Below are 26,267 nucleotides of genomic sequence, written 5' to 3'. Positions count from 1 at the left end.
CTCCCTGCCACTTCTGCTCAGACTTCTCTGCACTGAACTAAGATGGTGCCCACCTTTTATACTCCCTTCTCAATGCACCCAGGAACTGCTTCCTCCCTGCTCCTGCACTACAGGGTTCCCCTTCCTCAGTGTTCCCTCCCCCCACTCCAGCCAGGGACAGGGACTGTCGTGCCCATCTCAGGGGCATATTGGTCGCCCTGCCCCACGGCAATGTGGTGTAATGCATGCAGGTGTCGGGTCCTGATCCACACTCCATCCTTACCTGAGAGTGAGATATCACACCTCTGGGTGAGGTGCAATACGTCTTTAGCAACCGAGCCCTCAGGGTGCTACAGTTCCATTTATCTTCAGCCTAGGTGACGTATTGCGATACAGGGCCGTGATTTTGGCTATAAAAGGGTCCCCTAGACCCCTACCCCAAGCTTTTTAAGAGAATCATATATGGCGTGCCAGGAGACTCTATGGAATGCTTTCTCAGCATCCAAAGAGAGTATCTAATTACAAATTTTTAACTGCATCTAGCCCAGGAAATACTTTGTGCCTAGTAGCAGTGTCTGCTAGTAAGCGGATTATCCCGGCTGTTAAGCAAGCTGCACCACCTGTAGTTTAGACACGTAATTTTTTCAAAGGAAATGCTTCGGGACCATGGGATACTTAGTGAAGAGCATCAGGAGGCACCCCAAGGCATAGGGGCTGGGACTGGCAGTAGGATGCCTTGCGGTGGACAGCCGAGCTCGATCCTTATAAAAGCTTTTTAACTGCAGCAGCTTTAGTGGACGCTACTGGAGCTGGAATTACCGCGGCTGCTGGCATGAGACTTGCCCTCCAATAGATCCTTGTAAATGGATTTAAAGTGTATTCATTCAAATTAGAGAGACAATTTAAATTAAAAAGCTTAGAGCTGCCTCCACCACAGGGGGGCTCGCTCGACCCACCAGCGGACAGGCACCAGTATTGGGAGAGGGGGGCTGGCCGTCAGGGTTCACCGCGGCTCTGGCACAAACTCGGCGACACGGAGGTGGCACGGGCAGGAGCGGACTGGCCGTGTCGGCTTCTCACTTTTTGGATTTTAGAAGGGCATGACATGCCTATATCTGTGTCTCCCCCTCCTTTTACTCCTCCACCTCTTTTATTTTCGCATGACTATATGTACTTGTCACTTTTCCATGTGTTAGTTATGTCTTCTGAGCAGTTTGTCAGCTTTTGGACACCTTTGAAGGTATTTTCTATGTGTTTCTATGTGTTTTTGTTTGCCTGCCATTGGTTTTAACGGTGTTCGAAGGTGTTCGACGAACAGTTCGACGAACAGTTCGGCGAACACACGGGTGTTCGACGAACCGAACCGAACTCGAACACTACGGGGGTGGCTCAACAATACTTCTGAACTCTCTCGTCCATTGAATTTGTCAGGTTTTGGATGGTTTCTGCTTCAATTGTTTTGCATGAGGACAGAATACCCTCCCAGAGCTGTTGCTTAGATGTGAACTGCCTCCCGCCATCATAGACACTCCTTTTAATGATGCTCCAAAGGTTCTGAATGGGGTACAGGTCAGGGGAGCATGGGGGGTCACACCATAAGTTTGTCCCCTTTTATGCCCATATCAGCCAGAGATGCAGATGTTTTATGTGCAGCATGAGATGGTGCATTATCATGCAGAAAAATGATCTTGCTGTGAAATACACGGTTCTTCTTCTTGAACCATGGCAGGAAGTGCTGTTTGAGAAAATCCACATACATTATGGAGTTCATCTTTAGCGCCTTCAGGGATCCTAAAGGGGCCGACAATCTCTCTCCCCATGATTCCAGCCCAAAACATTACTCCACCTCCTCCTTGTTGGCGCTGTAGCCGTGTTTGCGTGGGGTGTCCATCAACCAGCCATCCTCCACTCCATCCATCTGAACCATCGAGCGCTGCACGGCACTCATCCGTGAACAAAACAGTTTTGAAATCAGTCTTCATGTAATGTTTGGCCCACTGGAGCCGTTTCTGCTTGTGTGAAGTGGATAGAGGAGGTCGACAGGATGGCGTATGCACAGCTGCAAACCTCTGAAGGACCCTGCATCTTGTTGTTCGGGGGATGTTGGAGGCACAAGCAGCTTCAAAAACTTGTCTGCTGCTATGACAAGGCTTTTTTGCCGCTGCTCTTTCAACCTGACGTAATTGCCTGTAGGAAAGAGTCCTCAATTTGCCCTTATCAGCACGCACACGTGTGTACTGTGAATCAGCTACATACTTCTTGATTGCCAAGACACTTCATCCTGATCATCGCACAATGTTGATTGTAGTCATGCCTTGACCTAAACACTCCACAATTTGTTGCTTCTCAGCAGCCGACACATCCTTTTTCTTTCCCATTTTGGCAGAAAATGTAGGCTGCTTAATAATGTGAGACAGCCTTCTTAAGTAGTCTTGCCTTTCATTGGACACACCTGCCAAACTAATTAGCACAGGTGTCTGCAATTGTTTACAGTGATATAAAGAGCCCTGACACACATCACCATCAATGAGTTTAACTGACAAACAAACAAATTCTTCCCTTATCACTCCTAAACACTTTTTGCATAATAATTTGGATCGCAGTGTACATGTGCTTTTCCACAAAACACCAGTGGTTCACGTAGTGAATCTTACAGTTCTAACTTGCCAACCGTGGTCTGTATGGAGTTGTTCAATAAAGGGCCCAAAATTAAGATAACATAGATGGGAGAGGTCTCTATGAATAGGAATTCCTAAGTATTTGATACCCTGTGAGGGCCAGGCAAAGGGAAAGTTGGACTGGATGGAATCCTATATGGATTTGGGGAGGGAGACATCGAGGGCCTCAGACTTCGCTGCATTGATTTTAAAATTTGACCATGTAACAAAGTGATCTATTTCAGCCATAACAGCATGGATGGATATATGTGATTGAGTGATATATACTAGGACATCATCAGCAAATAGAGAGCACTTGTACTCGGTGCCTCCCACTTCAATCCACCTAATATTGGGGTTATGGCGAATTGATGAGAGCAGGTGCTCCGTCACTAGGATGTATAAGAGAGGGGACAGAGGACATCCCTGCCTTGTCCCATTGGTGATTGTGAAAGGTGATGAAAATGTTCTGATGCACCCCCTGGGCCTTGGGACACCCGGAGCCGGACCCTTTTTGGTGGATGCTGGTGGTTGTAGTCTTCGTGGCGGCGACCCGGTTCCGTGGCTCAGGGTGGTCAAACCAGTGGCGGAACTATTTATGTGGTTTTGATGTTTAAATGTCCGACTACGCCACCCGTGGATTGCGGTCAGAGTGAACCGCCGCTGCAGGGCAGACCGCTGAGGCTGGTGTTGTGGGTGCAGCAGAGCGTAGCATAACTCCCCACGGGAGGAGTATAGCCTCAGGGCAGTGTATGCGGAGGATGGGGGTGATGGTGCAGGGCAGCAGCAGTAATGACACGGAGTCAGTGATGCAGTCCAGGGCCTTTACTCACAGTTCTTATTATCCAGACCACGTCTGCAGGTAACGGCTGCCCACATCGTACTGTGCTCACCAGGTGAGGGGCTCAGACAACTCCCAGATAACTTTGGAGCGCTTCACAGGACCCCCTTTGTGTGTCCTTTGTCTGGCCTTTCTTACCAACCCTTCTGTCCGGCTGCCTCGGGCCTCCTCTTGGTAAACTTGGCGCCAGTTTCCCTGACCCTATGTGGTGCCTTCCTAGCAGGTGTAGCGAGGGGCTGCGCCACATAAAATGTCACAGCCTCCGGTTTCAAGCTGAGGGTGGTTTCCTGCCTCCACTAGTTTCGGGGATCGGTCTCCCCCTTTGGCCTGACCCCTCCACGCAGGTGGATTCGGGCGTGCGGTGGCGACTCGCCCATCCGCACCCCTGGGATCCCTTCATTCCTCGTTCCTGGAGCCTTCTCCGCTCCTCTTCCTTCCTTCTCCCTCTTCCAGGCCTGGGCCTCTGTTACTAGGCCCGCCTCCGGAGCAGAGCTCATGCAGAGCCCCTGCTCCCTGCCACTTCTGCTCAGACTTCTCTGCACTGAACTAAGATGGTGCCCACCTTTTATACTCCCTTCTCAATGCACCCAGGAACTGCTTCCTCCCTGCTCCTGCACTACAGGGTTCCCCTTCCTCAGTGTTCCCTCCCCCCACTCCAGCCAGGGACAGGGACTGTCGTGCCCATCTCAGAGGCATATTGGTCTCCCTGCCCCACGGCAATGTGGTGTAATGCATGCAGGTGTCGGGTCCTGATCCACACTCCATCCTTACCTGAGAGTGAGATATCACACCTCTGGGTGAGGTGCAATACCTCTGTAGCAACCGAGCCCTCAGGGTGCTACAGTTCCATTTATCTTCAGCCTAGGTGACGTATTGTGATACAGGGCCGTGATTTTGGCTATAAAAGGGTCCCCTAGACCCCCTACCCCAAGCTTTTTAAGAGAATCATATATGGCGTGCCAGGAGACTCTATGGAAAGCTTTCTCAGCATCCAACGAGAGTATCTAATTACAAATTTTTAACTGCATCTAGCCCAGGAAATACTTTGTGCCTAGTAGCAGTGTCTGCTAGTCAGCGGATTATCCCGGCTGTTAAGCAAGCTACACCACCTGTAGTTTAGACACTTAATTTTTTCAAAGGAAATGCTTCGGGACCATGGGATACTCAGTGAAGAGCATCAGGAGGCACCCCAAGGCATAGGGGCTGGGACTGGCAGTAGGATGCCTTGCGGTGGACAGCCGAGCTCGATCCTTATAAAAGCTTTTTAACTGCAGCAGCTTTAGTGGACGCTACCGGAGCTGGAATTACGAGGCTGCTGGCATGAGACTTGCCCTCCAATAGATCCTTGTAAATGGATTTAAAGTGTATTCATTCAAATTAGAGAGACAATTTAAATTAAAAAGCTTAGAGCTGCCTCCACCACAGGGGGGCTCGCTCGACCCACCAGCGGACAGGCACCAGTATTGGGAGAGGGGGGCTGGCCATCAGGGTTCACCGCGGCTCTGGCACAAACCCGGCGACACGGAGGTGGCACGGGCAGGAGCGGACTGGCCGTGTCGGCTTCTCACTTTTTGGATTTTAGAAGGGCATGACATGCCTATATCTGTGTCTCCCCCTCCTTTTACTCCTCCACCTCTTTTATTTTCGCATGACTATATGTACTTGTCACTTTTCCATGTGTTAGTTATGTCTTCTGAGCAGTTTGTCAGCTTTTGGACACCTTTGAAGGTGTTTTCTATGTGTTTCTATGTGTGTTTGTTTGCCTGCCATTGGTTTTAACGGTGTTCGAAGGTGTTCGACGAACAGTTCGACGAACAGTTCGGCGAACACACGGGTGTTCGACGAACCGAACCGAACTCGAACACTACGGGGGTGGCTCAACACTACTTAGGACAACAGTGTACAGGAGATCCAGTTGCTATAAATGGAAAAAACAGTTTAGTTAAGGCCCTCTGACCTCCATGTCACTTCCAAGGGGCATTGGAGTGCTTCGAAATTTTTGGTAGGCATTGTACTCACTGTATGCCCTATAACTGTGTAGCCAAACTGCTCCTTTTGGTACAGAAACATATCCTGCAAGACATGTGTGGTTGACTGGCCTGATATTGATGTGAATGGTCCCTGTTCCTCCTGCTCTTTCTCCTTTGCCACCACGTCATCCATCATTCATCACCTGAAACTTTGTTTTAAAGGGAGTCATAGAACTGGGATAGTGTAGTATCGGCGTCTCTGCCTTCTTCCAGGCAGAGACGCCGTCCCTCTCACCTCCTCACTCCCCGCTCTCCTTCCCAGCCTGTTGTTGGCACGCGCAGCCCTGTAGCTTCGTCGTCTCTGCCTCCTGCCGGGCGGAAACGCCGTCCCTCTCACCACGCTCCCCGCTCTCCTTCTCAGCCTTCTGTCTGCACGCGCAGTTTCCCGGGCACTGTGCTTAGGGCGCGCGCGCTCCCCCCTCTTAAAGGGGCCGCGTGCACCGTCCTAAGGAGTCCCCGGCCAATAGCCGAGTGTCCTCCCATATATAAGGCACCTCCTTCAAAATGGAGGTGCCCGAGCAAAGTTGTTGCACAGTTTCTGATCTCTGTTTCAGCCCTCAGGTCCCGCTGCTAGCCTGACTCCTCGTCCTGCCTGCCAGCCTGTTATCTGCCTGTTACCTGCCGAGCCTGCCCGCCTGCTCACCTGGAGCGCTCAACTGTTACCTGCCCTGTCTGCCAGTCTGCTCACCTGGGAGCATGCGCCTGTTACCTGCCCTGTCTGCCAGTCGGCTCACCTGGGAGCATCCGCCTGTTACCTGCCTTGTCTGTCTGTCCGCTCACCTGGAAGCATCTGTCTGTTACCTGCAGAGTCCGTCAGCCCGCTCACCTGGGAGTGCTCACCTGTTACCTGCTGTGTCTGTCACACCGCTCACCTAGGAGCACCCGCCTGTTACCTGCTGTGTCCGTCAGCCCGCTCACCTGGGAGCGCCCACCTGTTACCTGCCTGTTACCTGCCTTGTCTGTCTGCCCGCTCACCTGGGAGCGCCCGTCTGTTTCCTGTCTGCCTGCCTGGAGGCTCTGCCGTCACTTGCTGTGACCACCTGCCTGGTAAACCTAGAGACTACTACCTGCTCTGCGGTCACGCACCGTGACCACCTGTCAGCTACCAGAGACTTCTGCCTGCTTGCCGTGTCCATCCATCATACCGGTCAGTCCCAGCCATCTGACCCATGGGAGACACCTGCTCTCTTACAAGGTCGTCCCCAGAGTAGCACCTTGTCCCTCAGCCCGGATCCTCCCTGGTCACGGTGTCGTTTGCTGCCATCCGACCAGGGTTGGTTCGGGTTGATACTTAGTCACGCACCTCTGGGTCCCTCCTTGCACCTCGGCACAGAGGTTCCACCACCCGGACCCGTAACAGATAGTAGCAGGAAAACAACCTGCAATCCTCGGCGGAGGTAGGATATGCGCCAAAACGCTGACCACCTCAGATCTAGCCGCTACTACATACATGCGCTTGCATTCCAAGGAACAGAAAGCTAAGGAGATGGAAGGCCTCATGATCATGAATAATTTACTTGTTGTGTAGGAGACCGACCACTGCTGCTGTCTACCTTCTGACCTTTGTGTTGAAGCATGATTGACCCAGGACCCGCAATCCTCTATGTCTGGAGGTCGTGTTGCATCCCAGTGTCCAACTGTGTCCCGGCTTCCACAATATTAACCCAGTGTGAAGGCGTCAGTGAGATGGACTATCTCTGGCCACATTCACTTGTCCACGTGTTTGTGGTTTGGCTGTCCTTCCCACTAAATGCACTGGGGAGGGCACAGATAATGTTTTGGTATGCGCGCTTGTGTATAAGGTGAACCGGGACAAATAGGGGCGGCCGGGGACCGTTTATGGGCACACGGCCACGGGGCGGCTGGGGATCGAGTATGGATACCAGGCCGCCGAAGCAGCCATGACATGGTGGCTGGCGTCGGGAAAAATAGGGGTGGCTGGGGACCAAATATGGACACCCGGCCGCCCCTTGGTGGCTGGGGACCAAGCGTGGACACCCGGCCACCAGGTGGCTGGGGACTGATTATGGATACCAGGCCGCCAATGCAGCCATGACGTGGTGGTCAGATTCCTCCTCCACATGTCTAAAAGCCCAATTTCAAGTGCAAGCAAGCTAGCAGTATGGTAATGGAGCCTTGGGGTGGGTGGGTGGCAGGCTGCATACTTGCGCTTGCATTGCAAGGAATGGGGGAGGTACAATTGAACACTGCCCTGGGACAAGGACTTGCACGGGGATAGTTGCAAGTCTGCATCTTCTGATGCGGCAAGGTTCACTTCTGATGGGCACACTTTTAGGCAGTGACCTGGGTGTCAGAGATGCTTCCAGGGGTCTTCCCCATGCTGTTCCCATGTTTTTTCAGCACTGTATGCATGTGTCACACAGCACATGGCCAGATAAGGTTGTAAAATGTTAAAATGACATTTCCCGGTGAATGCATTTGTCATGGTTGAAAGCAATACAAAAGTCCAAAAACACATAAAAAATGCTACTTGTGAACATAGCCCAAGATGTGGAGGAGTATTTTTGTTTTTGGTTATTTATTTTACCTTATACACAAGTCTTTACCCTGGAAAAGATGTTCCTTAACATATTTCACAGGAAAGCAGTTTCAGTTTTGTTTTTGAACATTTTATTGTGAGCCCGTAAAAGTGGCTTAATACCTCTGACCACGTTGTTGACAGCAGTGACCTGGGGGTCAGAAATGCTTCCTGGGGCGATCCCCATGCTGTCCCCATGTCATTTGAGCACTGTCACTATCGTTTTGGGCACTTTTTAGGCTTTCTGCAGACTGCCGGGGGTGCCACCGCAAAAATGCTCGGGTCTCCCATAGACTAACATTGGGCTCGTTGCTCGGGTCGAGCACCCGAGTATCAAGGTGAGCTCGGCCCGAGCTTCGAGCACCCGAGCATTTTAGTGCTCGTTCAACACTAATCCTGAGAAGGTGTCTGCCGTCTTAAAGTGGCCCCGACCTGTGGTGTTGAAGGCTATTCAGCGGTTTCTGGGATTCGTTATTACTGCCTCTTCATTCCTCATTTCTCCTACCGGACTGCTCCCATCTCTGCTCTCACCCGTAAAGGGGCAAATCCCAGAGGATGGACTTCCGAGGCGGAAAGTGCCTTTGTCTCTCTTAAGCAAGCCTTCTCCTCCACTCCAGTGCTACATCATCCAGATTGCAATAAACAGTTCTTCCTGGAGGTTGATGCCTCTTCCTCTGGGCCCGGAGCAGTGCTCACCCAGAAATCCTCGTCCGGGCGAATGGTGACCTGCGGCTTCTTCTCCAAACTCTTTTCTCCATCCGAGCGCAATTACTCCATAGGAGATCGAGAACTGCTGGCCATCAAATTAGCACTGGAGGAGTGACGCTACTTGCTTGAGGGGACTCTGCACTCGGTGGTCATCTACACTGACCATAAAACCTCGCTTACTTGCAGACCGCCCAAAGACTAAATCTGTGTCAGGCCAGATGGTCTTTGTTCTTTGCTCATTTCAGCTTTACTTTCCACTACTGCCCGGCAGCCAAGAATATTAAAGCTGACGCTCTATTCCACTCTTTCCTGTCTACCGACCAAGAGGAGGAGCCTCTACACTTCATTGACCCCTCCAGAATAATGACTTTTGCTATGCTTGACCTGTCTCATCTACCTCCTGGTAAGACCTTTGTAGCTGCTCAGAATTGGAAGAGGGTCTTACTCTGGGGTTATTCGTCCAAACTGGCTGGTCATGCCGGCCAGAGGAAGACACTTCTGCTCATTGCCCGACATTATTGGTGGCCCACCCTGTGCAAGAATGTTGCGGATTTTGTCGCGGCTTGTTCCTCCTGTGCCCGTAACAAGATACCTAGGCACCTCCCAGCTGGTCGTCTTCTTCCTCTCCCCGTGCCTTCTGCTCCTTGGTAACACATTGCTATGGACTTCATCACTGATCTTCCGGTATCTGCCGGCTCTACGGTCATATGGGTGGTCGCTGACCCCTTCTCCAAGATGGCTCACTTCATTACTTTGCCTGGTCTTCCGTTCGCACCTGTGCTGGCTAAGGACTTCATCTGTCACATCTTTCATCTCCACGGCTCACTCCTCCACATTGTCTCGGACAGAGGAGTTCAGTCCACTTCTCGCATCTGGAGAGCCACATGCAAGCTGCTGGATGTCACTTTGGACTTTTCTTTGGCCTATCATCCTCAGTCCAATGGTCAGGTGGAACGTATTAATCAAATCCTTACCAGTTTTCTTCGGGACTTTGTCAATGCTCACCATAGCGATTGGGTAGAACTTCTGCCTTGGGCTGAGTTTTCTTATAACAACCATGTGAGTGAGTCCTCTTCTAAGTCTCCGTTTTTTGTGGTTTATGGTCAACACCCCAGAATTCCGTTTGCCGTCTCTTCCTTAGTGGACAATCCTGCCGCGGAGTCTCTCGTCAGTGACTTTTCAGTGATTTCGGAAGACACTAGATCTGCGCTTCTTTAGTCCTCCGAGCGGATGAAGAAGCATGCTGAAAAGAGATGTCTGCATCGGCCTCTATTTCATCTGGGAGACAAGGTCTGGCTTTCCTCCAAATATGTCAGCCTCAAGACACCATCATACAAGTTGGGCCCGCGGTTCATCGGTCCTTTCGAGATTCTGAACCAAATAAATCCAGTGGTGTACAAGCTGAAACTCCCTGCCTCCTTACAGATTCCCAATTCCTTTCATGTGTCTCTCCTCAAGCCTGTTGTCCTTAATTCTTTCTCTGATGATCCAGGTACCACTCCAGCTCCAGTCTCCGCTGAGGACGTCTTTGAGGTAGAGAACATTTTGGCCATCAAGAGGGTAAGAGGAAAGACTTTCTTTCTTGTTGATTGGAAGAGGTTTTATCTTGAGGAGAGGTCCTGGGAGCCAAAGGAGAACATTCATGCTCCTCGTCTTCTAGAAAAATTTCTTGGGGGCTTAAAGAAGAGGGGGTGTAAAGGGGGGGGTACTGTAGCATCGGCGTCTCTGCCTCCTGCCGGACAGAAACGCTGATCCCCTCACCGCCGCGGTCCCAGTCCGCCATCCTCCAGCTCCCCTGCTGCATCTGCCCGGGGTGCGCACACCACGCGCAGTTCCCTGGGCACTGTATTTAGGGCGCCCCCACGTATGCACTCCCTCCCTCTTAAAGGGGCCGCGCACGCCATCCTAAAGAGTCCCCGACTAATGGCTGGAGGACTGCCCTTATATAAGGCACCTCCTCCAAAATGGAGTCATCAGCCATCAGCCCCGTGGGAGTCACCTGCTCTCACACAAGGTCGGTCCCAGAGTGGCACCTGGTTCACCTTCCCGGTCCCTCCTTGGTTCACGGAGTCAACTAAGCCGCCGTGTGTCCAGGGTCCGTCCGGGTAGGCACTTAGTTACGCCCCTCTGGTCCCTCCTTGTATCACAGCACAGAGGTTCCACCACCTGGATCCATAACAATATTTAGGATATCAGTAAAACAATTGTGACTTCTCTTAACCAAGGGTTTTAAAGGGGAAGGTTTCACCTTGTGGAGAATGCCAAGCTAGCACAAGGAGACTTTTAGGCCATGCAATGCCCCTCTGGGAATTTAAATATGCAAATATAGTAGCCTCTTCAGATAGGAAGATGACTTGAGCTGTCGCGCCACCTGTCCATATCGACTCTTTAACGAGCCTTGCCACATGACTTAGGATATATGTGTCTGAAAATAAAGTGTCTGGTTTGTCTTCTTATCTAAGTCATGTGGTAAGGCTTGTTAAAATGGTCAATATTGACTTTAAGGATTACTACATCAAATAGGTGGCACTAGAGCACCCTTACTAAACTCTCCCCTCTCCAATCTATCATGAATGCAGCAGCCAGGATCATATTCCTACCCAACCACTACACTGATGCCGCCAGCATCTGCCCGTCATTGCACAGGTTGCCCATCTGCTACAGAGTACAATATAAACTCATCACTCTCACGCACAAAGCTCTCACAGCTCTGTACCACTCTACATCTCCTCCCTCATCTCGGTCTATCACACTACCCATCCTCTCCGTGCCACTAATAACCAAAGACATTATTTTTCTATAATTCGAACTTCTCATTCCCATCTCCAAGACTTCTCTCGTGCTGCACCAGTTTTCTGGACTGCACTACCAAAGACAATCCATTGAATTCCCAGTATCCACAGATTTAAGCATGCCCTAAAAGCAAATTTCTTTAGACTGGTCCATCATCTCAATAATCTAACTATCTATCCCCTGCTATCTCCTCTACGCACTCAGTAGAACTTTGTATCTGTACGTGTACAGATACTGGTTGGTGCCTGGTTCATGCAGAGTTTTTTGAATGCCCTATGTATTATGCTCATATCTGGACCTTACTCGACAAAGACTTTAGTTTTACCTTTTATGTTACCCCCATTTCCTAATAGATTGTAATCTGGTGAGCAAGGCCCTCACTCCTATTGGTATGCGTTGAAATATGTGTTACTCTATAATAACTTACCTTGTTTGTACAAATTCCTTTTGAATTGCAAAGTACTGTTGAATATGTTGGTGTTATAGAAATAAAAATTATTATTATTAGCAGTAACCAGTCTGGTTAATTGTGTATACCAATAATCTAGTACCTTAATGAGGGATGAGCGGACCCGTGGAAGTTCGGATTCTGGTACCCGACCTGAATTTTATTCCAAAGTTCAGTTCTCGTACCAGAAATGAACCGAACTTCAACCAGAACCCGAACCCGAACTCCATTGAAAACCATGGGGACCCGAACTTTGCTGGAGAAAAATCTCTCTTTCTTTCTTCCACTGGAACTCCAAACATTGCAATGGACTTCCAGGAGAAGTCCGTGTTCGGCGTTTAACACTGGATACTAACTGACTGGTACGAACCCCGAACTTTTAAGTTCGGGTTCGCTCATCTCTAATCTTAATATCATGCTGGTCGTAGGCTGAATGTTTATAACAATTAACATACAATATTACATTCATATAACATTTTCAGACCAAAGAACCCCTTTAATTAAATGCTACCAGCAAAAAATATTAATTGTCCAACGCCTTCAAATATCTTGGCACTCTCATCCGGGAGAGTGATAGTGTTTCTTGTAATAAAAATATTGCATTTCCAAATTATTCATTTTCTAGATTGCTAAGAAAAAGAAATATGTATATGAACAGGTTTATGTAAGGGAACCTGAGTGCCTTTTCTCTACAAGTATGAATAAATTATCAGTATGTGATTTTTAACCTTTAAAATGTATTATGGCTTTATTACTCCACATGACTGTTATGCTTTAAATTGCAGTTATTCTAGCCATAAGAAGGTTTAGGAAATATAACTGGCATAGGTAATATATAGCTTTAATTGATACCATTGTGGAGAATTTTTGCAAATCCATTTGATATGTTGTACATTATAAGCTACTGTTGACATATGATTACATTAACGCATGACCTCTCCATTAAGTTAATGTAGCTGAAACAGGGATTTTTTTCTACTATAAAACATACAGTCATCCACTTTCCTGGAAAAAATGTGAGCATGAAAGAATCTTACTGTCAAGAATTCCATCTGCGCCAACTAAATCCAGGAATCAATATGGATCGCTGACCTAGATGAAGAGCAAAGTCATATTAAAAATGATTTTTGGATGGCAATTTTAGATTTCTGTTTTAAAACAACACAACAATCAGTATAAATACTGTTTTAATGCAATATTCTTTATAAAACTATATAAACTTTATTGTATTTCTAGTTCTGTATGTTAAACGTATACCCTTACCTTTAAATTTAGCTTTCCATATAATATTTATGACACATCCTGTACCTTTGTGAATATATTGCTGATTTAAAGTATTATGATATATTTTAAATCTTCATTATAGACATTGATAGAAACTAGAACCAGTGAAAAGGTTTATGACAACAGCACAGGCAGCTTAGTTGAGAGCCCAGATTACAATGTTGAATTTTAGGTTCCTTTGCGTTCAAAGTTCTGGTTGCTGTTGGAAACACTCGACGAACTTGTTGATAGACACAATCTTAACAGTTTAGTTTAGCTCCTAAAATGCAATTGGACATCTGTTTTTTATAGTATTACAAAATACCTTGTGTAAAGAAGACATTTTCCAGAATGGACTCAGGTCCTGTATGAGGGCGCAGGGTACTTGAAGGAAAAGAAAAGAAGGGATGCTTCAATTCCTGATTTGAACAAGTGTCAGTACATAAATAAATGTAGTGATAGTAGGTACATACTATAAAGTATGCATATAATGATGAGTGTGATGACATGATGTGATTGTATAACTGAGAAAGTGATAATACACAAAGTGACAATATGAATAAGAGATAAGTAAAGTGAATAGCTGAATGTGAATAAATGGTGATTATGCAAGAATAATAAAGAAATTCAAACAATTTTTTTCATGATGAAAACATACATACTCTGTTCCCTACAGACACGGAATAGGAGGCGTTAAAATTCCTGAACGAACTGGCCCAGGAACATACTATTACTGAAGGAGGTAAGATTCCTCCGAGTATCGCCCCCTCATTCAAAAAAGTTCCCCTTACTAACATTTTGCTCTAATGTTTACATATTTGTCAAAATTGTTAGTGAGAACCTTCAAAAGATACCACATAATATTACATATGGTAATATGAATTATAAGGGACGTATGAGCCTACAAAAATTACAGAATTTACCAGATGTTGTAATTAAGCCTGCAGACAAAGGTGGCAATATTGTCATATGGCCCTAATCCATGTATGAGGCAGAAGTCTCTAGACAATTAAAGAATAAGGAATGCTACAAAAAATTAACTTTCAATCCCCTTTCATCTTTCTCTTTCAAACTTATATCTTCATTGGAAGAAACTAACAGCAAGGGCGTCATTACAAAATAATTACTATTGGCATTGCAAATTAAAGAGTCTACAATTCCTACATTTTACCTCCTGCCCAAAGTCCACAAAAACTTACAACATCCACCAGACAGGCCAATAACTTCGGGCAATCGTAATTTTCTGGAAAATGTTGGGAAATGCATTGTCTCTAAATTGAAACCTTTAGTCAAATGCCTCCCTTCATTTACCTTAGACACAGGCAACCTTCTGAAAAAAAATGGAACATTCACACTGAAGGCATCAAAACTATGAATTAACACATGTGGAATCATATACTTAACAAAAAAGTGTGAAACAACTGAAAATATGTCTTATGTTCTAGGTTCTCTTGCGTTGATGACTGCTTTGCACACTCTTGGCAATCTCTTGATGAGCTTCAAGAGGTAGTCACCGGAAATGGTCTTCCAACAATCTTGAAGGAGTTCCTAGTGATGCTTAGCACTTGTTGGCCCTTTTACCTTCACTCTGCAGTCCAGCTCACCCCAAACCATCTCGATTGGGTTCAGGTCTAGTGACTGTGGAGGCCAGGTCATCTGGTGTAGCACCCCATCACTCTCGTTTTTGGTCAAATAGCCCTTACACAGCCTGGAGGTGTGTTTGGGGTCATTGTCCTGCTGAAAAATAAATGATGGTCCAACTAAACGCAAACCGGATGGAATAGCATTCCGCTGCAAGATGCTGTGGTAGCCATGCTGGTTCAGTATGACTTCAATTTTGAATAAATCCCCAACAGTGTAACCAGCAAAGCACCCCCACACCATCATACCTCCTCCTCCATGCTTCACTGTGGGAACCAGGCATGTAGAGTCTATCTATTCACCTTTTCTGCGTCGCACAAAGACACGGTGGTTGGAACCAAAGACCTCAAATTTGGACTCATCAGACCAAAGCACAGATTTCCACTGGTCTAATGTCCATTCCTTGTGTTCTTTAGCCCAAACAAGTCTCTTCTGCTTGTTGCCTGTTCTTAGCAGTAGTTTCCTAGCAGCTATTTTACCATGAAGGCCTGCTGCACAAAGTCTCCTCTTAACAGTTGTTGTAGAGATGTGTCTGCTGCTAGAACTCTGTGTGGCATTGACCTGGTCTCTAATCTGAGCGGCTGTTAACCTGCGATTTCTGAGGCTGGTGACTTGGATAAACTAATCCTCAGAAGCAGAGGTAACTCTTGGTCTTCCTTTCCTGGGGCGGTCCTCATGTGAGCCAGTTTCTTTGTAGCGCTTGATGGTTTTTGCAACTGCACTTGGGGACACTTTCAAAGTTTTCCCAATTTTTCAGACTGACTGACCTTCATTTCTAAAAGTAATGATGGCCACACATTTTTCTTTACTTAGCTGCTTTTTTCTTGCCATAATACAAATTCTAACAGTCTATTCAGTAGGACTATCAGCTGTGTATCCACCAGACTTCTGCACAACACAACTGATGGTCCCAACCCCATTTATAAGGCAAGAAATCCCACTTATTAAACCTGACAAGGCACACCTGTGAAGTGAAAACCATTTCCGGTGACTACCTCTTGAAGCTCATCAAGAGAATGCAAAGAGTGTGCAAAGCAGTCATCAAAGCAAAAGTTGGCTACTTTGAAGGACCTAGAATATAAGACATATTTTCAGATGTTTTATACTTTTTTGCTTAGTATATAATTCCACATGTGTTAATTCATAGTTTTAATGCCTTCAGTGTGAATGTACAATTTTCATAGTCATGAAAATACAGAAAAGTCTTTAAATGAGAAGTTGTGTCCAAACTTTTGGTCTGTCAATTAAAAGTCTGTGTCCGTGAGCATGTAAATGGAATTATTGCTGCTCAAAATGAAAATGACATTTCAGCACTCAAGACAATACCTAAACATTTCAAAATGTTTCACAATTGTGATCCTAAAGCCCTACGAGTCAGAGGAGTTGATAAAATCAATCCCTTAATACGTGGTGGAAATATTAGTCAGAATTTGGCGCAAAGGGAAACCAAATGAATATGGACTCTTAATACTATGTATCCCCATGGCCTAAATGAGAATATTAGCTTCGCTCCTTTTCTCTTACCATTTTAAGTCACCCAGCTAGGTTTTTTTACTGCCAATTTATCTTTTTTATATATATAAATATGAATTTTATTTTTATGTGTATATAATGATGTATTTTAATTTTGTTGTGTCACGTTATGTAATCCTTTCTCTTTGCTCTTTAGTCACTTATTCACGTATATTAATGTATCCCCCCTTTTCTAACTTCTTATTCAGTGATTTTCATGTATGATGCATTCTATGACTAAAGTAATTCTGTTTCGTGGACCATATTTTACCACGGACCATACCGTAAGAGTATTCTTCTATCAAGATTCAAGATTTTTCTTCAGGGATGTCTTCATTTATCTCGCATATTTGCTGTTTTATTTTATTTGTATAATTTTTCCTTTATTCAATATGTTATTTATATATATAAATATATATATATATATATATATATATATATATATATATATATATATAGTGGACTTAATAATTAGTCCACTGATATTATCTATATGTCTATATTAATATACTCAGCAGTTATGTTTAATGTGATGATTTTTTTTGATTTTTTTGATTTATAATCTTCCTTTCCCCCTTTTTTCACTATCACCTCTTACTAGTATATTTTCATCAATATATTTCACATTGTATTATTGGTATTATTGGTATTATTATCTTTTTTAAATTTTGTTAATTTTATATAGGTGTATGTATGTGTATATGTACATATATGTATACCGGTATATATGTGTATACATATATATTTGTATCTTCTGTTCCCTTCCCCTTTCACCACACATTATTTATTATTATTATTATTATTATTTATTTATTTATTTATTTATATTTAATTTTCATTACTTATTCTTTTTTATGCTTTTTTTAGTTTATTGATTTTTTATTTTTATTTTTTATTTTTTTTCTTATTTTTTATTTATTTCTTTTTACCATTATATTTTTATATACACTTTTTCTTTTTTATTCTTGCATAATCACCATTTATTCACATTCAGCTATTCACTTTACTTATCTCTTATTCATATTGTCACATTGTATAACATCACATATATCACTTTCTCATTTATACAATCACATCATGTCATCACACTCATCATTATATACATACTTTATAGTATGTACCTACTATCACTACATTTAAATATGTGTTGACACTTGTTCAAATCAGGAATTGTAGGAATCCCTTCTTTTCTTTTTATTCAAGGACCCTGCGCCTTCATATCGGACCTGAGTCATGTGACCGATCACATGACCAGACCCAGTGATGGCGGGATGGGTGGAACGCATGGCTGCACTGTGTTTCGTGTGTCGCTGCCCCCTACACTTGCGTCCCTCCCTTCCCGCAACCTCCTGTGCGATCATGCGTCAAGCCACACCCGCTCTCATTGGCCGGACTTTCTTTTTATACACTTCCTTCTGTGGATGACATCACCCCCTGACGAATACAGACACCGAAACGTGCATAGGGGTGGACGCATCCCGGTGGCAATCTCTCTTGGCCTAGTTTATAGGTATGGGAATTGGAAGACCATTTCCGGTGACTACCTCTTGAAGCTCATCAAGAGAATGCCAAGAGTGTGCAAAGCAGTCATCAAAGCAAAAGGTGGCTACTTTGAAGAACCTAGAATATAAGACATATTTTCATTTGTTTCACACTTTTTTGTTAAGTATATAATTCCACATGTGTTAATTCATAGTTTTGATGCCTTCAGTGTGAATGTACAATTTTCATAGTCATGAAAATACAGAAAAATCTTTAAATGAGAAGGTGTGTCCAAACTTTTGGTCTGTACTGTATATGTATTATTTCTATGCACTTATGCACTTTCTTGTTTGATTCTAACATTGATACTCTTAGAGACAATACTTTTAATATACATGTGATATATATACATATATATTTTTGTCTGCATTTTGTTTGAATCCCTATATTCTAGTGCTTATTACATATACGTATATCTGCACATAGTGTTTTCATCTGTGTTTGCCATCTGGAATTGTGTCCTTTTTTCGAGTTTTTCTCCCACCCCTTCATATGTTAAAACTTGACCTAATAAATGATGTTATTGTACACTTACCTTGGATTTTTGATCTCAGTTTTTCTTCATCCTCATTGATTATCTTAATGTGCGCAGATTCCTGCAAGCCAATTAGGGCGCAGGAACCATCCACAATGTCCAGACACAAGGACCTGTGCCATTGGCTGCTAAAGTCACATGTCCCTCTCCATATAATGAGTGAACATGTTGTTTTAGCGCCATTTTGTCAGTGTAACAGCGCAGAGAGGCTGCTCCTGGATACTGATAGATTGAGATAGTTAGCTAGGTGGTTGCTTCTAAGTCAAATAGTTTAGATAGAGAGGATCCTGTGTGGCTGTGAAATCGACCTTCCAACAGATCAATCGTTTTTTTCTGTTAGTGTGGTCCACACAGAGACAGCAGGCCACATTTCAGCATAGAACTCTGTTGTGCAGTGCTGATATTGTGCTCCATTCAGGAATGCACCTTTGAATCTCAGTTTTTTTCTGTTCCTACTGTGCTACATAAAGCAGGCCACATCTGAGCTTTTAATGTTTTGCACTGAGATTCAACTGTATCCAGAGCTCGTCCACAGTAACAAAAATCTAATTTCTTCTGTTACTAATGTGATACAGCAGGCCACATCTCAGCTTGTAGTATTTTTACGGTGACATTCAGCTGTATACAGGCTCGACCACAGTAAAAAAATTAAATTTCTTCTGTTACTACCGTGTGTGGCAAGGCGACTCGCTCGGCCACTTCTGGAAGTAGACTCAGGAACCCGGATTTTCTCTGCAGACTTTATTATACGGCATAAAGCTCTGCAACTCCAGCAAAATAAACATGGCCTTACTGGCAAAATGACAAAACAAAACATAAACTATAGTACAGTCCATATGAGTGAGGGATTCACCCACACAGGTTGTAGTCCCAGCCTGCACCTCCATCCTGAGCTGAAGCTTTCCCAGCCTGGAGACCTTGTCTCTCGAGACCACAAAAGAAAAAAAATGGTGACTGAGCATTTAAACCTTGCTCAGCCATATCCTGAGAGTTAGTCCCCAGCATATAACAATGTGGCAGAAAATTAATAGGTTTCAGTTCACACAGGAGAGCAACCTAAGTGACACTTAACTCTCCTCGTATATCACATATATACATACATATATCTGTCAGATATCCCCCCCTGCCCAAAGCCAGGGGTGTGGGCACCTTCCGATTCCAGGCAGGGAATTCTAGAGAGGGCATCCACGTTCCCGTGTAACTTCCCAGGCCTATGCTCCACATGAAAGTTAAAATCTTGGAGACCTAGAAACCATCTAGTTACCCTGCCATTTTTACCCCTCTTCTCCCTCAACCATCTCAATGGGGCATGGTCTGACACCAATTTAAACTTCCGGCCTAGTAGGTAATATTTTATAGAGAGTACGGCTACTAGACCAACCTCTGAAGCGTCCGTCTGGACCACGAATTCTTTATTAAAGTCTGGTGTGACCAGGACCGGCTGCTTACACAGTACTAGCTTCAACTGTTGAAATGTGGTCTCTGTTTCCTCTGTCCATTTCACCATGGTTGATCTGGTGCCTTTTAGGAGATCCATCAGTGGCGCGGCCATCATGGCAAAATTTGGGATAAACCGCCGGTAATATCCCACCATTCCCAGGAACGCTCCCAACTGCTTCTTGGAGAGTGGTTGCAACCAGGTCTGGATTGCCGCCACTTTCTTGACTTGCGGCTTTATTTCGCCTCTCCCGACGACATAGCTCAAGTACTTGGCCTTCTCTTTTCCAACGGCACATTTTTTTGGATTTATAGTAAATCCTGCCTTCCTCAGAGCATCCAGAATGGCCTGTAGTTTAGGTAGATGATTAGCCCAGTCTGGGCTAAAGACTACAATGTCGTCAAGGTAGGCTGTGGCATACTTCTTATGTGGGGCTAGGATCCGATCCATAGCCCTCTGGAAGGTGGATGGGTCCCCCTGTAGCCCGAACGGCATCCGAGTGTATTGAAAGCACCCATCAGGTGTCAAGAAAGCCGTTTTCTCCTTGGCCGTCTGGGACATGGGGATCTGCCAATAGCCCTTCGTCAGGTCAAGGGTAGTGATATACCTCGCTGGTCCCAGCCTCTCAATGAGCTCGTTGACGCGGTGCATCAGGTACGCGTCGCACTTGGACGCCTCATTCAGCCGGCAGTAGTCGTTGCAAAACCTCCACTCTCCTTTGGGTTTTTGTCACGAGGACGATTGGGCTCGACCACCCACTCTTTGACTCCTCTATCACACCGAGGTCTAACATCCTCTTCACCTCGGCCGAGAACACTTCCCGGCATGCTTCAGGAATCTGGTATGGCTTCAGGTTCACCCTTACATGTTAGCACATCATGTTCTACTACTTATGCCCCGGTAACTCTGAGAACAGGTCCCGCTTCTACTGGAGTAGTTCCCGACAATTTTTCTTCTGGGCTGGCGAAAGGGTCTCCGCTATTATGACATGTTCCACCTGGCCTTCGGGAGTGGCTCCTAGACAAGGAGTTCCAACTGGTTCCCAATCTCGCCACGGCTTGAGTAGGTTTACATGGTACACCTGGTGTGGCTTTCTTCTGTAGTTCACTTCACCGAGTTTCTCCACCACCTCATATGGGCCTTGCCACTTGGCCAGGAGCTTACTTTCCACGGTGGGAATGAGAATCAGAATGCGATCCCCAGGCTGGAACTGTCTTAGTCTTGCTTACTGGTTATACACCCTCACCTGGACTTCCTGCGACTGGAAGAGATGTTCCTTCACAATAGGCATCACCTTTGACATTCTTTCCTGTAACTGGGTGACATATTCGATGATGCTCCGGTGGGGCATGACCTCGCCCTCCCAGGTTTCTTTGGCGTTGTCTAGGAGACCTCTTGGATGCCGTCCATATAGGAGCTCAAACAGAGAGAAGCCAGTGGAGGCTTGAGGAACTTCTCTGACGGAGAAAAGTATAAATGGGAGCAGGTAGTCCCAGTCCCGCCCATCCTTTTCAAAGACATTCCTGAGCAATGCCTTTAAGGTTCCATTAGGCCGTCCATCTGCGGATGGTAAACCAAGGTCTGAATCTGAGCTATCTGAAGGACTCTGCAAAGCTCCTTCATCACCTTGCTCATGAAGGGGGTACCTTGGTCTGTCAAAATCTCTTTTGGTAGACCTGTCTGAGCAAAAATATGAACCAGTTCTTGGGCTATACTTTTACTGGATGAGTTCCTTAGGGGTACTGCTTTGGAGTACAGGGTCGCATAGTCCATGACCACCAGGATATATTGGTGGCCCTGAGCTGATTTAACTAAGGGACCCACAAGGTCCATGGCAATCCTGTTAAAGGGAACCTCTATCACAGGTAGTGGCACTAAGGGACTATGGAAATGGGAGGCGGGCACGGTTATTTGGCAGGTGAGGCAGGACCTACAATAGTTTAAGATTTCCCGGTAACATCCTGGCTAATAGAACCTCCTCATTATTCTCTCCTGGGTTTAGTTCTCCATCTTCTGGTGGGTAGTGGTTTAGCTCCCCCCCCAAGTGCCTTTCAAGCCTTGGGGATTCCTAGAATTATGGAGCAGCCCATTCCTCGCCTACCCCCACAGCCACCAGAGTCATCCAGTGCCCACTCAGCAAGAGGAAATGCCACTCTGGCCATGCTTGCTTGTCCATGTGTCAGTGGTGGAGTGCACCCTTTCAGACATAGATTTTTTCAAGGAACATGTGATGTTGTCTGCAACATGCTGGTGTAGCACAGGCACATCTTTATCTTTCTTAGAGAAGTAATGGCTTCTGGGCAACTGGTACTGGGGGACTGCGACAGCTATCAGCTTTCGGAAAATGTCTGTTTCCACCAGGCGGAAAGACAGCATTTCTGTGGCCAACAGATTGGAGATGGTGAAGTTCAAGTTCTTTGATTTTGGCATGTGTAGGAGGAAACAATCTTTTATGTGACCACAACTGCGGGACCGAGGGCTGGATGCTGTGCTGAGAAAAGGTGGAGTAGTGGAGTAGGGTGAACACAACAGACTGCTGGACTGTGAGAGAGGTGCAGGTGGAGATGTTATGGTAGATTGAGAAACATGTGATGTGCTCGGTGTCTGAGATCAGTTCAAAACATCAGGCATATCCACTTCCGTAACAGCTGACAGGCTCTCATTCACCCCGATTGCAACGGGTAAACAATTGGAGGTTCTGTGCCTGGAGACCTATGTGAGAACACTTGCCACGTGACGGAGGAGGAAGAAGCAGCAGTTGCAGTTGTTGGGGCAGCCGTTGGTTGGCGAGGCCCCCTAGTCTGCATTTTAGCACAGTGAGATTCCCAGTCTAATGAATGTTTATCGTGCATGTGCAAGTTCATGCCTGTTGTAGTCAAATTATTGCAATTTTTGCCTCTACTCAGTGTTTTTTAACAAAGTTGCCAGATAATGTGAGTTGTGTCATCCTTTTTGGTCTCCAAAAAGACAGTCTAGCCAAACCTTGCTGCCCCTGCGAACTGCAGACCCATGACCACTGCTGGCCACAGCCACAGTTGTGGCTGTGGATGCAGTGCTTGTCATTGTTGTATCACTCAGTGTCTGTGCGGGAAGCTGCAACGTAATTTCCTTGTCTCCCTCCTCCACCTACTCTGCTGAGCTACTCAGCTGCGTGCCTCTGAGTTCACACCAAGTGGGATCTACAACCTCATCGTCATCCTTCTGTTCTCCTGTCCCTCGCCCTGAGAGTCACCCTCCTCCTCTTCCTTCCCTGACAGCACAGTACAGTTCACATGCACCTCAGGTATCTGAGTCTCATCAGTATCACCTGCATGCTGATGACACACAGATCTACCTCTCTGGACCTGATATCACCTCCTTACTAACCAGAATCATACAATGTCTGTCCGCTATTTCATCTTTCTTCTCTGCTAGATTTCTAAAACTTAACATGGATAAAACCAAATTCATCATCTTTCTACAATATCATTCACTCCCCCCAACTGACCCATCCATCAAAGTGAATGGTTGCCCACTCTCCCCAGTCCTGCAAGCTTGACTCTGATCTCTCCTTCAAACCTGAGATCCAAGGCCTTTCCACTTCCTGCCAAATTCAACTCCAAAATATCTCCCTGATTCACACATTTCTCAACCATGAATCTGCAAAAACACTAGTGCACGCCCTCATAGTCTTCCCCCTCGACTACTGCAACCTCCTGCTTTGTGGCCGCCCGTCTAACACTCTTGCACCCCTTCAATCTATCCTAAACTCTGCTGGCCGACTAATCCATCTGTCACCCCGCTATTCCCTGGCTTCTCCCCTCTGTCATTCCTTGCACTGGCTCCCCATTGCCCAGAGACTCCAGTTCAAAACCCTAACTTTGGCATACAAAGCCATCCAAAACCTGTCTCCTCCATACATCTGTGACCTAGTCTCTCAGTACTTACCTGCACGCAACCTCCGATCCTGACAAGATATCTTTTTCTACTCCCCTCTTATCTCCTCTTCCCACAATCACATACAAGATTTGTCCGGTGCATCTCCACTGCTCTAGAACTCTCTACCCAAACATATCAGACTCTCGCCTACCGTGTAAACCTTCAAAAGGAATCTGAAGATCTACCTCTTACGACAAGCGTACAACCCTCCCACCACCATACCGCTGCATGACCAGCTCTACCCTCACGTACTGTATTCTCACTCATCCCTTGTAGATTATTTGTAAGCCCTTGCGGGCAGGGTCCTCTCTCCTCCGGTACCAGTCGGTGACTCTTTTTTGTTCAAGATAATTGTACTTGTTGTTTGCTGTGTATACCCCTTTTCCCATGTAAAAAGCCATGGAATAAATGATGCTATAATAATAATAATAATAAAAAATAATAATTATACTATATATAATGTGGGTCAATTGATGCCACTTTTCCTGGTGTCTGCCACTAATTTGAGCTGTTTTGGAAGCTTTTGGGCCCCTTTCAAGGTGTTATGTATGCGTTTGGTTTTGCCTCCCATTGAATGCAATGAGATTTGGATATGTTCGATGAACTGTTCGTCAAACTGTTCGGCAAACAACGGGAAGTTCGCCAATCTGAAGCGAATCGAACATTTAAAGGTTCTCTCATCTCTAATAATGACACTGCTATTTTTAAGGGCTTCATGTGGTGATGTGCTGCACAAGACCGGAGACGAGGGAAGTCTGCAGAGACGGGCTGTGGATGAAAAAACTCATCATGGGGTCTGGACAAGATGAAGAAAAGAAAGAGAACGACTCAAGAGACAATGTGATCTATAAGGTACCTGGATCTAAATGTTTTTTGTGAAACTGACTAATTCTCATATTTTTATTTATACTAGGAGCATTAACCTCTTAAGGACCGAGCCACTTCGTAGGTTAATGACCAGGCCTCATTTTTTAAATCTGTCCAGTGTCACTTTATGAGGTAATAACTCTGGAACACTTCAACAGATCCCACTGAATGTGAGATTGTTTTTTGTGACATGTTGTACATCATGGTAGTGGTAAAATTTCTTCAATATGACTTGCCTTTATTTGTGAAAAAATCGGAAACGGCAAAAATTTTAAAATGTCACAATTTCCAAACTTTGAATTATTATGCCCTTAAATCAGAAAGTTATGTCACACACAATAATTAATAAATAGCAATTCCCACATGTTTACTTTACATCAGCACAATTTTTGAAAACATTTTTTTGTTAGGAAGTTATAAGGGTTATAACAAAATTTACAAAATCATTTGTTTTAGGGACTACATCAAATTTGAAGTGACTTTGAGGGATCTATATGACAGAAAATACTCAAAAGTGACACAATTCTAAAAACTACACCCCTCAAAGTGCTCAAAACCACATTCAAGAAGTTTATTAACCCTTCAGGTGCTTCACAGGAACTGAAGCAATGTGGAAAGAAAAAAATATCATTTGACTTTTTTTTACAAAAATTTTACTTAAGACCCAATCTTTTTTATTTTCACAAGGGTATCAGGAGAAAATGGACCTCAATATTTGTTCTGCAGTTTTTCCTGAGTATGCTGATACATCATATGTAAGGGAAAACTACTGTTTGCGAGCACGGCACGGCTCGCAAGGGAAGGAGAACCATTTGACTTTTTGAATGCAAAATTGGCTGGAATTGAGAGTGGATGTCATGTCGCACTTGGAGGGCCCCTGATGTGCCTAAACAGTGGAACCCCCCCACAAGTGACACCATTTTGGAAACTAGACCCCTCAAGGAAATTACATAGATGTGTGGAGAGCACCTTGAACTTCCCAGGTGCTTCATAGACGTTTATAACGTAGAGCCATGAAAATAATAAATCACATTTTTTCCACAAAAATTATCTTTTAGCCCCACATTTTTTATTTTAACAAGGGTAACAGGAGAAAATGGACCCCAAAAAATTGTTATGCAATTTTTTTGTTATGCAATTTCTCAAGAGTACACCAATACCCAATGTGTGGAGGAAAACCACTGTTTGGATGCACAGCAGGGCTCGGAAGGGAAGAGGCATCATTTGACTTTCTGAACGCAAAATTGGCTGGAATCCAGAGCGGAAGCCATGTCGCATACGGAGAGCCCCTGATGTGCCTAAGCAGTGGAAATGCCCCATAGGTGACCCTATTTTGGAAACTAGACCCCTCAAAGAACTTACGTATATGTGTGGTGAGCATTTTAAACCTCCAGATGCTTCACAGAAGTTTATAACAACAAAAATGATCTTTTAGCCCCATTTTTTTATTTTCACAAGGGTAACAGGAGAAAACAGACCCCAAAAATTGTTATGCAATTTTTCCTGAGTACGGCTATACACCATTTGTGGGGGGAAACCACTGTTTGGGCACATGG

The sequence above is a fragment of the Phyllobates terribilis genome, unplaced genomic scaffold, assembly GCF_046119375.1.
Source record: "Phyllobates terribilis strain yellow unplaced genomic scaffold, ASM4611937v1 Scaffold_4__5_contigs__length_816908805, whole genome shotgun sequence".
NCBI classification, from domain to species: Eukaryota; Metazoa; Chordata; class Amphibia; order Anura; family Dendrobatidae; genus Phyllobates; species Phyllobates terribilis.
The sequence above is the reverse complement of the archived record's forward strand: the minus strand, read 5'-3'. Positions refer to the sequence as shown.